This window comes from Cyprinodon variegatus, unplaced genomic scaffold, assembly GCF_000732505.1.
Source record: "Cyprinodon variegatus isolate N-32 unplaced genomic scaffold, C_variegatus-1.0 Scaffold40, whole genome shotgun sequence".
In the NCBI taxonomy this organism is placed as follows: domain Eukaryota; kingdom Metazoa; phylum Chordata; class Actinopteri; order Cyprinodontiformes; family Cyprinodontidae; genus Cyprinodon; species Cyprinodon variegatus.
Genome location: NW_015150493.1, coordinates 1,421,221 through 1,433,234, shown reverse-complemented (window position 1 = coordinate 1,433,234; position 12,014 = coordinate 1,421,221).

Here is a 12,014-nt window from a genome sequence, read left to right as displayed (position 1 = left end):
GCATAAATAAATGTGTTTGGATGGCGAAAATGATTTTAAACAAGCATTCCTGGGCAGATTATGAGCAGTGATAAAGATGATTCCATGTCTAAATATTAATTTCTCTTTCGCAATCAGAAGTTATAGACTAGAAATTTGTTTTTATTGGAAGAAGAAGAAGAGCATTGACGGGGGCCATCCATTGAAGATTTTTTTTTTCCAAGCCAGAAGTCTCAGCTTAAAATATTATGTCAGGAACATTCAGCTTTTAGTGCGGTAGAGCATCGGTGCTCATTGCAAATCACCAAAAAACAGGAACAGGTAATAGAATATGGCCTTTTGAGATCTACATCAGTAAAACAAGAAGGGCTGATACAAACTACAATGATTTTACCTGCAGCATCAATAGTAGTGCTGTTACTTTATGCTGGGTTTGCTGCCTTATATCCTTGTTTATACAGTTGGATGCTGTAAGAAAGTGGAAACCTTCCTGAGATGGTAAGGGCAGTTGGCTGCTGCAAACATCCGACTGAAAGCCCAAAATCCGAACACCAGCTTCCAGTCAAGGATGTTTACAGTAGCCCTGACTGCCAACCAGGCCTGAAGGGTTAGCAGCACCTGTGAACACAGAGTTCAATTAGTTCTTATTCATCCAATTTGCAGACATCTGGTTTACAGGACAGATTGGAGGAAGCGTAGAGGAGATTTTTTTTTTTATTCTGAACAAGAACATCCAGTTTCTACATTGGCCTGTAATTAGCCTATGTTTTTCCATTTCCAAGTGAATAACTGACTGCAGCACCATCTCCTGGTGAACAGATAGTAAGCTATCCAATTAAATATTTGATAAATGATCAAGAAAAAAGACAAAAGAAAGCTTTAAACACCTGGTCTGTTCCAAACACACTGTTAAAGAAGTAGCAAGCAGAAAAAAAATACATCCTTATGTTTATCTTAAAATGTATTTTGTCATTTGGATCTAAAGAGGGTACACTTTACTCTTAAAATGTTGCTTTTTTGTGATATAAAAACATGAAGCAATGTCAAAGACTTAATCAAAGTGTGACAAATATTCCATAGTATTCCCATAGCATGATGCTGCCACTACCATGTGATGGTTATTTTTGTTTTTAACCCAATTATACCTTCTGGAAGTTGGTACAAATGTTAACATGAAGTGTTATCAGACCATAAATAATTCTCTTTCTTTAAGCAGGCATTGATGGAATTTTGCAACCTTGCACATTAGTCCAGACATACACAGGATACAGGAGGTTTTTTTTTTTTAATCACACGTAAAATGCAACCTTTACTTGCTGGAATTTTCTAGATCTGCTTCAGAGTTTTTGTCAGTGTCAGATCAGATCATTTTCAGTTTTTGCTTTTCATTACAGAGAAACATTTAGATTCTGTGATGTAATTTTCTCCCATTCTTCATGCATTGACACATTACTGCTATTTGTGCCTGCTCCTGACTGATACAGTTGAACAATACAATCACTTTGTAAACATTTTGCAAACAATGTATTCAGATAAACAATAGATATGAAAAAAAAAAACTTTAGGTTAAAAAAATCTGGAATATACATAAATATTATAACAACTAATGACAGGTATGCTCTCAATTAATCCTGTGCAACCAGGTTATTGTATACTCATTTTATAATGTATATATTTACCTTTCACTTGAATTGTAAATAATTTGTTAAAATAAAACTAGACAGTTTGGTGACTTGTTCACATGGATGCAGCTGGAGAAGAGTCAAGAATTAAGGCTTCATCTGCAGTAATACATATTGCTACTGCATTTTACGGTGAAGAAAAAAAGAGCTTAGCAGTCCATCCATGTTTCTGTATATGTACCCTCACCTCTAGTCCTGAAACATGACTCTTGACAGAACAAATGAGTTCCTGACTAAACTGAGCTTCCTTTGTGAAGAGGTTGGGCTCTGCCATGGATATAGGAGAGGTGCTCCGTCAGCTGATATCTGATCTGGATGTTTGGAAGTTTTCTATAAACTTCCTACAATGGGGAGACCCTGAGACAGACCAAGAATTTGCTGTTGGAAGATCTCTATTCATGTTCCCAAACACTACAGAATAGGCGAAGGAGCTCTGGACTAAAGAGGTGTCGGGGTTTTCCCCTTCAGTTTTTTTTTTACCTGCCTTCCCATCCTCAGATAAGCAAAAGAAAACAGACGGACGGATGGATGGTTCTGGGTTGTTGAGAAGGCTCAATCAGTCAAATTCCTGTCTAGAAAGTCAGAGCTTCACATATCTAATTAGCATTGCATTAACTTTCAATGTAACTGATATAAAAACATAAAGCGATCAAACATCCTTTGGTTACATAGTTTAAAATTCGTAAAAGCAGTAAAGATGAACAGATAACATTTGGTTAGGTAATAGACATGCAAGATTAACCTGAACCCTATAGCCCTGACTACCCCCACCCTCAGCTTCATACTGTGACCTACTCATTCAGTACAGCTTCACCTCCCTGTTTTACTGTATACAACGAAGTGCTGAGCAGCCACCATCACTAATGATTTCCACCATGTTTTTTTTTCACCATCTCTGTTGTCTTGTAAGCATCGTATCAGCATTTGACATTCCACAACCTTAACTCCCCCAATACACACACATACCCACACATAACTACAACCATTTACCATATAAACACAATTTGGCCTTTCTGTTTAGCCATCATACACACTCCCTCAGCTCTGCATATATGCACACACACACACACACACACGAACGTAATCACCTCTTCACACGCAAATGAATGTAGAGGACTCCCATCATGCCCTGTTTGACCCTCCTCCCAAAAGTTAAACACTTGCTTCCTGTTTCTTCTTCTTCTTCAATACAGGTTGAGAATAAGATGTATGCACATGCGCTGTCTGAGCTTATAGAATTTATGAGAAAGATAAATCTTGTATGTGACCAAAAGAGCTGGAGAGCAAGTTATCACATGTGTGTTCTGAGCTGAGATAAGGTTAGGAATGCCTTTTCTGCCTTCATGGCTCCTCCTCCTCCATTTAGATAGAAGTGGAGTATCAAGCAGCTGTTGAGCAGGCAAAATGACTTCAAGCTGAAATTGTTGCATGTGGTTCAGCATGTGCCATGCAAGGGACAGAACATAACAGAAAACCAGCAATAAAAAAAAGACTTTTTTACATTTTTTTTTTTGTTAAATGTTATTTAAAAATGGATTATGTTTGTGTTAATAATTCATCTATCTAAAGAACACAAAAATGAAAGGCAGCAGTGGGAAAAATAAAGCACACACATCTCTGCTTATGCTCTACAATGAGGCACATTTAAATTAACTACTTTGTTTTTAACCCTGTAATGCCAAATGTATCATTTTTGATACATACGGTTTCTGAAATGTTTTGCGTCTGACACCTTTTGCTTAATTTAATGGTAAAAACTTTGCTCAAAATCCCATTGTACACAATCAGATATACCTGATAATATAATTTAATATCAAAAATGTATTTCTGTTTTTTCCTTTTACATATTTTGTTAAAAGGCCAAATAAGGACTTCAAACCAAAAAAAAAAGTAATTTTCTGTTTTGTTTTATTCTTGGATCGGGCTTTAAAGGGTTAAATTATAGTCAGCACTGAAACTTATGTGAATTTTTCCTTCATGATTAAATCCAAAAACTTATATTTATTTGGAGAATTCCTTCTTAATTGGAGAAAAACCAACACATCTTATCAGCACCAACAGCGGTGAATCAAATACCAAGCCATGTGGTGGGTTTATACTGCAACTTTACATCTTTTAGGCAGTTAGTGTTCCGTAAACTGAAGATAATGAAGAAGACATATTTAAATTAAACCTATAATTATATACCTTCATGCCGTTTTGTATTGTATGTATAATCTTTACCTGTTTACTACTTAGACATATTAAATTAAATCTAAACAGCAAATCTAGAACTTCATTTTTTTTTTTTAAACTGAAGTTATTAAAAGAGTTATAAACTAGAGGAGAGATCTACTTCTGGACTCTCTACAGATGTCCTGCTCTAAATACCAATTATACCAGGTCTTTGGATTTTGGGAAGCAATATTCTTTTTTATTAAAGACTATTAGCAATTATTTAGCTATAATCAGTAGAAACATTTTATAAAAACTTTGGGCTCACTCTTGTAGTCACTCTAGATGTGTTACCATGAAAATGTTTTATGTGCTCTTTTAAGCATCACTTTAGAAGGGCTTGACAGAAAGTTTCGCAGAAACTTTTTCATGCCTGCTTGACTTGGTTTTGACTTTATTAGCAAAAGAGGAAATACACTAAAGAGGAGATGGAAACACCTTTGTTGATAAACTTAAGTATTGAACGTTTTACCTCACATGACTGATCATTCATTTCCTGCGAGAATATGAACATTGGGAACTTCTCTATTTCATCTCTGGATGGTGTTTACTATTCCTAATACTAGCTGATATGATGAAGTTAGAAAAACCTTCAAGGTTTCAATATATTAATAAAATCTTGCTCCATTCCTCATCCGTGGTTCGTGCTAGCGTGCTACCTCTACTTCCTGTTTATTAGAGCCAAGCGTAACCTAAACCTATGATGACAATACGCTTTGCATAGCTTGGTTCATTTGCTCTTCTCTAGATTCTCCTTAGGTGTGTGTGTGAATGGTTGTATGTCCTGTTTGTCTCTGTGTTGCCCTGCAATGGACTGGCGACCTGTCCAGAGTGTATCCCGCCTCTCGCCCATTGACAGCTGGAGATAGACACCAGCACCCCTCGCGACCCCAACTGGGACAAGCGTGTCAGATAATGAATGGATGGTTCATTTGCTCCATTTTTCTTGTTTAAATTTGCTAAAAAATTGACATATAAACTGGATGAAAACAGCTTCTGAGTGGGTTGTAGGTTTGTCTTTTCAGTTTAGACGCTTTTATATTTTTATCCAAATCAAAGTCACTAAGAGTCACCTACTGTGGTAAGATATTAAATGCTCATAAGCTCCCAACAGAACCTGACAAAACTGCCTCAAAGCACAGAGGTGGGGTGGTGCTGATCAGGGCTAGGTGCTCTACTGCAGAAAAGATACTTACTCTTTATTAACTTCAAACGAAAATCCCACTATAAAAACCTTTTATATCCAATGCCTTAATGTTTGGCAAACACTAAGGGATATATAAATAAATCTAAACCTTTCAGTTTGTATAATTTCTCCTGATTAACCAACTTTCTTTACAGAACAAAGTTGATTAGTTAAATTGTTGGCATCCTGAGTTCATGTTGTTTAGACAAAACAGATGCTATGTTTTAACAATTCATAAAGATAATCTGTCCACATTCACCGGCAGGGCGAGTTTTTATTTAAAATGAATATATACTTCTGCCCTGTGTGTCATATGTAGACTTGTGGGCACTATTCTCTTCCAGGTCACTTGGGGAACAAAGCAAACTTTATCAGGACATTACAATCCGGCATTCCTCAGATTCCTAGCACTTGGCAACCGACTTACACACAGAGTGGTTAGAGAAAGGAGAGGAGGAAGGCAAGCGGAAGACAGAGGAGGGAGGAGAAAGGAAGGGCAAATAAAAGCAGGTGTACACACTAGCTTTTAGTCTTTCCTCATCCACTCTGTTGCAGGTCCAAATGGAATCTGCAGCATTGCCTAAAAGCCAAGCAGCATGCAAGGAGGAACAAAAGCTGGTTTTGTGATAACTGTTTGCCAACGTGTTTTGAAGGGAAATGTATGCATTTCTGTCTGGGTGGTCCAAGAGTTCAGTCAGTGATTTTCATCTTATAGCCAAGAATTTATCGGACAGCTGAACATGCAGTTTTTTTAATAAACAAAATGCCTTTATGTAATCAATCTTACTTAATTTTTTGTTGCTTTTTTTAAGATCCAGAAGCAGAAAAGATTACTTCTGTAGGATAGAGGAATTCATTTGTTTACACCATGAGATTCTGGTTTTCCTCACATGTTCCTGAAAGTATTTTACTGAGTGTTTTCCCGCCTGAAGTCCAATCAAAACCAACTCTGGTTCATCTCTCTTATTGGTGCAGACACTCTGTGGAGATGTGCACACAGCACTAATAAGGAAAAAAAGAAAAAAAAAAAAAAAACTAAAACCTAAGTCCCATGGAGGAGTTGGTTTGGTTTGGCTCCCAAAGGAACTCTAGACCGGTTTGTTTATGGTGTGGATGGAATTCAATCTCAGTCCCATAGAACAAGCAGGCGTATGCTGCTAGTTTGAGCCAATCACCTTCCTGTTGTCAGGTATGCATTGCATCATGGGGAGAGGGTGGACTAAACTTACTTTAGTAGTTTTAAGTGACAATAAGTATGTTGCCTCATTGACTATAGGATAAATCTAGACAGCTCAAAAAATAATATTAATAATCAAAGTCTAAAAAGAAATAAAACATGAGGAAGTAGTTCCAACTTAACAAAAAGAGAGGAAAAAACTCAATCACTATAGAGGGAAAGGTGCCCTTAATTATAGTTTTCTTAAAAAAGAGGCTAAGAGCTGATTGTTGAATGAGATTAAATTTTACGATTATCTCATATACCCAACTCTAAGAATTGTTAAAGATCAATAACATATTCGTATTACATGTTCATGTTCCAGCTCAGGATTTGATACGATCTCAAATCTTGATACGACTCGCTGGTGAAACAGCTGTGGCAGGCTGGTGGGAACAAGCCCCTCCAAGTGGCAGAGGAAAGTGCCGGAGCATTTGGCCGTTTTAAACTGATGTATTGTTTAAAGAAAGCTAGAAAATTAAAGAATTAAGTCAATCCATCAAAGTAGAAGCTGCACTAATTAAACTAACACTTCTTACAAGGCTGTAAACAGAAGTTAGGGTCAGAGTGAGGGAAACAAATTCCACTATTCAAGTTCTGTCAGACATGCTCTTATGGTAAAGTTACTTTCGCTTCTGATGTTACTTTTTTCATGACACATGCTTTTTTAAGTTTCTACTTTTTAACCAATAAAAATCTAAATTGCATTTCTTTTTAATCCTTCTTGAAAATACATTTTAGAACCTCCTTTCATTGTAACTGTCATGCAAAACCTCTGTCAGCTTTGCAGAGCCTAAGAACTTAAGAAGTAGAGGACTGATGATATGGGACGTTTTACTGCAAGAGAGGCCTAGTACTCGGTAAGCATTGAGTGGATCATGCACTCCTCAACTGAGGCCTAAACGTGGCCATACAATTGAAAGAAATTAATTTAGTTGTTGCATTTCCCCAATTAACAGTCTAAAGTTTAGCCCAGCCTTTCCAGAATAGCTCATGATCAAACGGACTGGCTTGAGAACAAATGTGAACATCAATTCTGAAGCAATGCTGTTCCCTGCTTCTATGATTAATGCCGTCTTGAGCTTTTCATTGAATGTTTATGTTGAATTCAAAGTTTTAGTAGGTTTTTATTTCAGCCATAATGATTCCATTTTAGATGAGTGGTTAAACGTTCAACAAGGGGACCATTGAAGTTTGTCGGCTCTAGTTTAAAGGTACCAACAGAACAGGCCTAAACCACGTGCATAGTGCATACCACACCATATATATTCCTATTTGTGTGAAATAAATGGAAAAATATGTAATTTGAAAGATAAATTGCCATAAAATAGCAACTAATCACAATAAAGTTCGTAGTTATAACATCATAAAGTGTGTAAAAGATGAAGGAGCTTTGAGTGAAACCTGTGATTTAGTCATTCTGCTGATTCTCTACAGTTGTGTCATGCTCTGAATTCTTCACTATGGTCTAAAGCAGAGATTCCTAAATCTTGCAGCTTATGTCCCATATGATAGTACCATAATGGAACCATGACCCAAAGTATGAGGCGGATGTACAAACATTTCTCCCCAGCTTTTATTGTCATTACACTGTCACACATACAGAGCAACGAAATGAACCCATCCCCTTGGGGAGCAGTGGGAATAGTGTGGGGTTAAGGTTCTTTTGCTCAGGGACTCAGATTGGCAGTCTGTGGCAGTGGGGCTCGAACTCAGAATCTCAGGATTCCATGCTCTATGCCCTAATCACTATGCCACCATTACTATGGGTCTACAGTAATACAACCAGCCTCACCAACCAATGTGTTTGGTTGTCATCTTTCAACCCTATAACATAAACATTCTTAACTATTATCATATCAGTTGCTTCATTCTATAACTGTAGAGGATCTCAAGACCCCCTACATGTAAATCCAAAATCCAGCATGGGTAATCAATGTCCTAAAGACTACATCAACATAAATTAAAATTAAAGGGCATTAAATGCCAATAAATGTGGGTAACTTTATGCTTAACAGTCTGTTTTAGAGGAGCAATATCTTGGTTGTCCATGCTTAACATATTAAACGTCATGGATATAAACATAGCTGCATAGCATTTTCTTTTACTGATATAGACACAAAAAAAATAAAGAAAAGCTAGACTTATTGCATCATGTTGCATCTATTTTACATCACTGTTTCAAATATTACAAATAACCAGAGTGAATCTCCTCCACTAACGAAAAGGAACCATGGGAAAAGTCTGGGGCAATCTGTACATACTCCAAGGAATCTGTCACTGTATAAAAAAGCTATTGTCAACTCTGTGTGGTAACAGAGGTGACAAGGAGTTCATAGCTGATATACAAAAGACTGCAATTACTACAAAGGAACCTTGTAAAATGATTGGTAGTCTCCGTGTTTGAGTGTTTTTTTCACCACCTCAAGAGGCACTTGTCTAACATCACAAATAACATGAGCAAAGAGTCAGAGTTTGGCCGGTCAAGCTTTGCAATGTATCAAAAGGTTGAACAATTGAAGTTTCATTCCCAAACAGCTACAGGCATACATTCTCTCCTGAGCATTGTTTGTAGCTGCAATTTTTAGATTTTTGCTTTTACAAAATGTTCTTTCATTTAAAAGAAAAAAACACCTATTAATAATATTTGATTACTGTTTCAATGAAAGAAAATTTATAAAATAACAGTGACAGGGGAAATAAACATGATTATAGACCATGTTAAGAAAAACAAGGGAAAATTCTGAACAATTTACCCTTTGTTCTGACTCCTTTACATAATCAAAAGTAAATCAATTAATTAATAATCAATTTCAGACTTAGCAAGTCTCAGCTAGGATGCTCATTTTGAAGCAATGGCTTGGTTAGAAAGCTTCTGCTCTCTAAAAAATGCAATATGGCAGAATAATTTAAGAAGTAGAGGGCTGATGATATGGGATGTTTTGCAGCAAGAAACGCCAAGTACTCAGTGAGCATTGAGTGGATCATCCACTCCTCAACTGAGGCCTTAACGTGGCCATAAATAGAAAAGAAATTCATTTTGTTGTTGCATTTCCCCAATTAACACCCAGACTTCAACTACACTAAAGCCATGTGCCAAACCTCATGTGTGCAAAGGAACTGAAAACAAAACTAAAACAATGGTGTAAAAAATGTTCTGCAAAGGTGCTTCAGATCAGCAAACTGTCAAAACTTCCTGCTTTTATTATGGGGCTCACACTTGCAGATGATGAAATATTAAATGGGACCTCTTTAACTTCTTCATCCTTTAAATACATTTTGTTGAGTACTTGGAGTCACTAGGAGCTCAGTGGTGAAGCACCTCATTTGCATTTAAAGCAACCGCATAAAAATGAGTAGCTTTCAGAGCCACTCTAAATGACTAAAATGTGAAAAAGTAGGATTTAGGTTCTAATTTAGTTATTTCACATGACTATAAATCATGAAGGCAAGTATGAAAAATCTGTGTCAAAATCTATGAATTTGAGGATAATTTAGAGCACAAACCAACACAGACATATCAAGCTCCCACAGCAACCAAAGTGAACACTGAGGACTTCCAGCCCCACAGATTGGTGACTGAGTAACTACATTCCCTAACTGTCGAGATGAACCTCCACTCAGAGGGTTATTGCTCAGCTTGGAGGATTTAGCATTTACAGCCTTACTTTGGCCACTGCTAACATCATTAGATTAGGGAACATAGGTGTCATACTTAACAACACCTAATAACACAAGTTTTAAAAAGGTCTATAAAAAATAAAATAAAAAACTAAATAAAAAAGCTTCAAAATAATCTTAATAATCAGTTTTTCTTCGTATGCGGTTGTAGGCCTGAAACGTTTAGCTAAGTCCTGCCCTCTCCCTCTGCCGCTCTCTCTGACAAGGTGACCTTGTCCATCTGTTTCAGTCAGCAGCTTTACAAACCAGCAGACGTTCAGAACAGGGTGCTGGATTCTCACGGAACCCATGGCCCATGAAACCAGAGCGCCTTTTATTAACCCTGTTGACTCACTAAGGACGGAATCGTCGGGTTAATGTTCCTCGACACCTGAGGCTCTTGGGTAAAAGATCCTTGAACCAAGCTCCGTTTTGCAACGAAGCTGGGAGAGTTTAGCTTTCAGCTCTGCATCTGACCTGTGATCAGATCAGCATTGCTAGCTTAGCTAAAAACTAATCAGTAACCACCCCTATAGAAAATCATTTAGATGTTTCACATCTATTTACATGATCTTTACTGAACTTAGAGAATAAGCAGGGGGAATGGGGAAATGTTGGACAGTGTCAAAGAAAACTGCAGCTATAAATATTTTAGGATTGACTTTTTAAATCACTGTTGACTTTCCAACTAATAAGGTTTTTGCCTACATGTATAGAATAAATTGATAACTTTAAGGTTTACACAATCATCTTCCCAATCACATTTATAATTTTAGATTGGGCTGTAGACTTAAAGTTTACACACAATTCTGAGCAATAAACAGACATAAGAAATTAAAGATGCGTAACACTGCAATGTAAGAACCATTGGCTTTAGTTTTTCTCTACAAGCTAACTTTGCAGCATATTGGCTACAGAATGAGGACATCAGGGGACAGAAAAAACTATAATAGTTGTCCCATTGTGGCTGTTGCTCCTTGCTTATGTCTTAATGTAAAAGTAATGCATTATGAATGTTATTGTTTTAACTTTCCCGATCTAATTTTAAATAAACATCATATGTATTAAATTGATATTTTCCATTTGCACCAGCACTTTTGCCACACATTTCTTAGAATATGTGGATTAAAATAGAACGGGGTGGGGGGGTTGCCTTCCTCCCTTGTTTCCACTTCAGTCATGAGTTTGACTACAGATCCCCTGCCCTGTTGCAGGATGGGCCGAGAATTCAGGAAGTGGCTCCTGTCGTCTCCATGGCAACCCTGAGGTCAGCCCCAAGAGGCCGGAGACCCCTCCTCAAACACAAAGAGCTCGGAGGCCTAGATCAACACAAACAACTCGCCTAAAACACACACACACAGAAACACAAATACACACATGTCCATGCACAACAGCAGGCACAGTCACAAGACATGAGCTGCTCTCCACTCTGCGAACTAAAGCATTTCCTGCACAAAGTCTATAGCAGCCACATATTTTCGAAGAGCTGCAGGAAGACGTCCAAACTATCAGTGGAGATGCATTGTTGGAATTTATAGGCTCTGATCTGATCTCAAACTTCTAGAAGAGGTTGCTGAAACCGTCCAACTAGGTGTGCTTTTACTATAAGTAACCAAAACATCAAATTTACTTTTTTTTTCCTTCTTTTACAAATCAGCTTGTTTATTACCAGAAGCTTTGATAAGCTACAGGGTCTAATGCAGCAACAATAAGGGGATTTTTAGGAATCTTCTTTCCTTCAGCCACCCACATCTCTGCCTGGGAACCAAAGCGACCTTCATCCCAAGGGAGGAGGGACACAAACAGCTTATATATTTACACACCCAATACATATTATTCTTAATACGTAGTTTACCAAAGAGCAGGACATTTGCACTTTTACTTCTGGGTAGTTGTTTTTTTCTTTAGAGAAACAATCACACTTAAGTAAACTGAATAAAACTATTGAATAGACAGTCATGGTAAGAGTAGGAGCTGTGCATATATGATCCTCTATTTTATTGTTCTTCTAATCTGGATTAAAACAAGGTTACTGTAAATTTTCAACAATGATGACCAGATGAGTTCTTGCATGAAG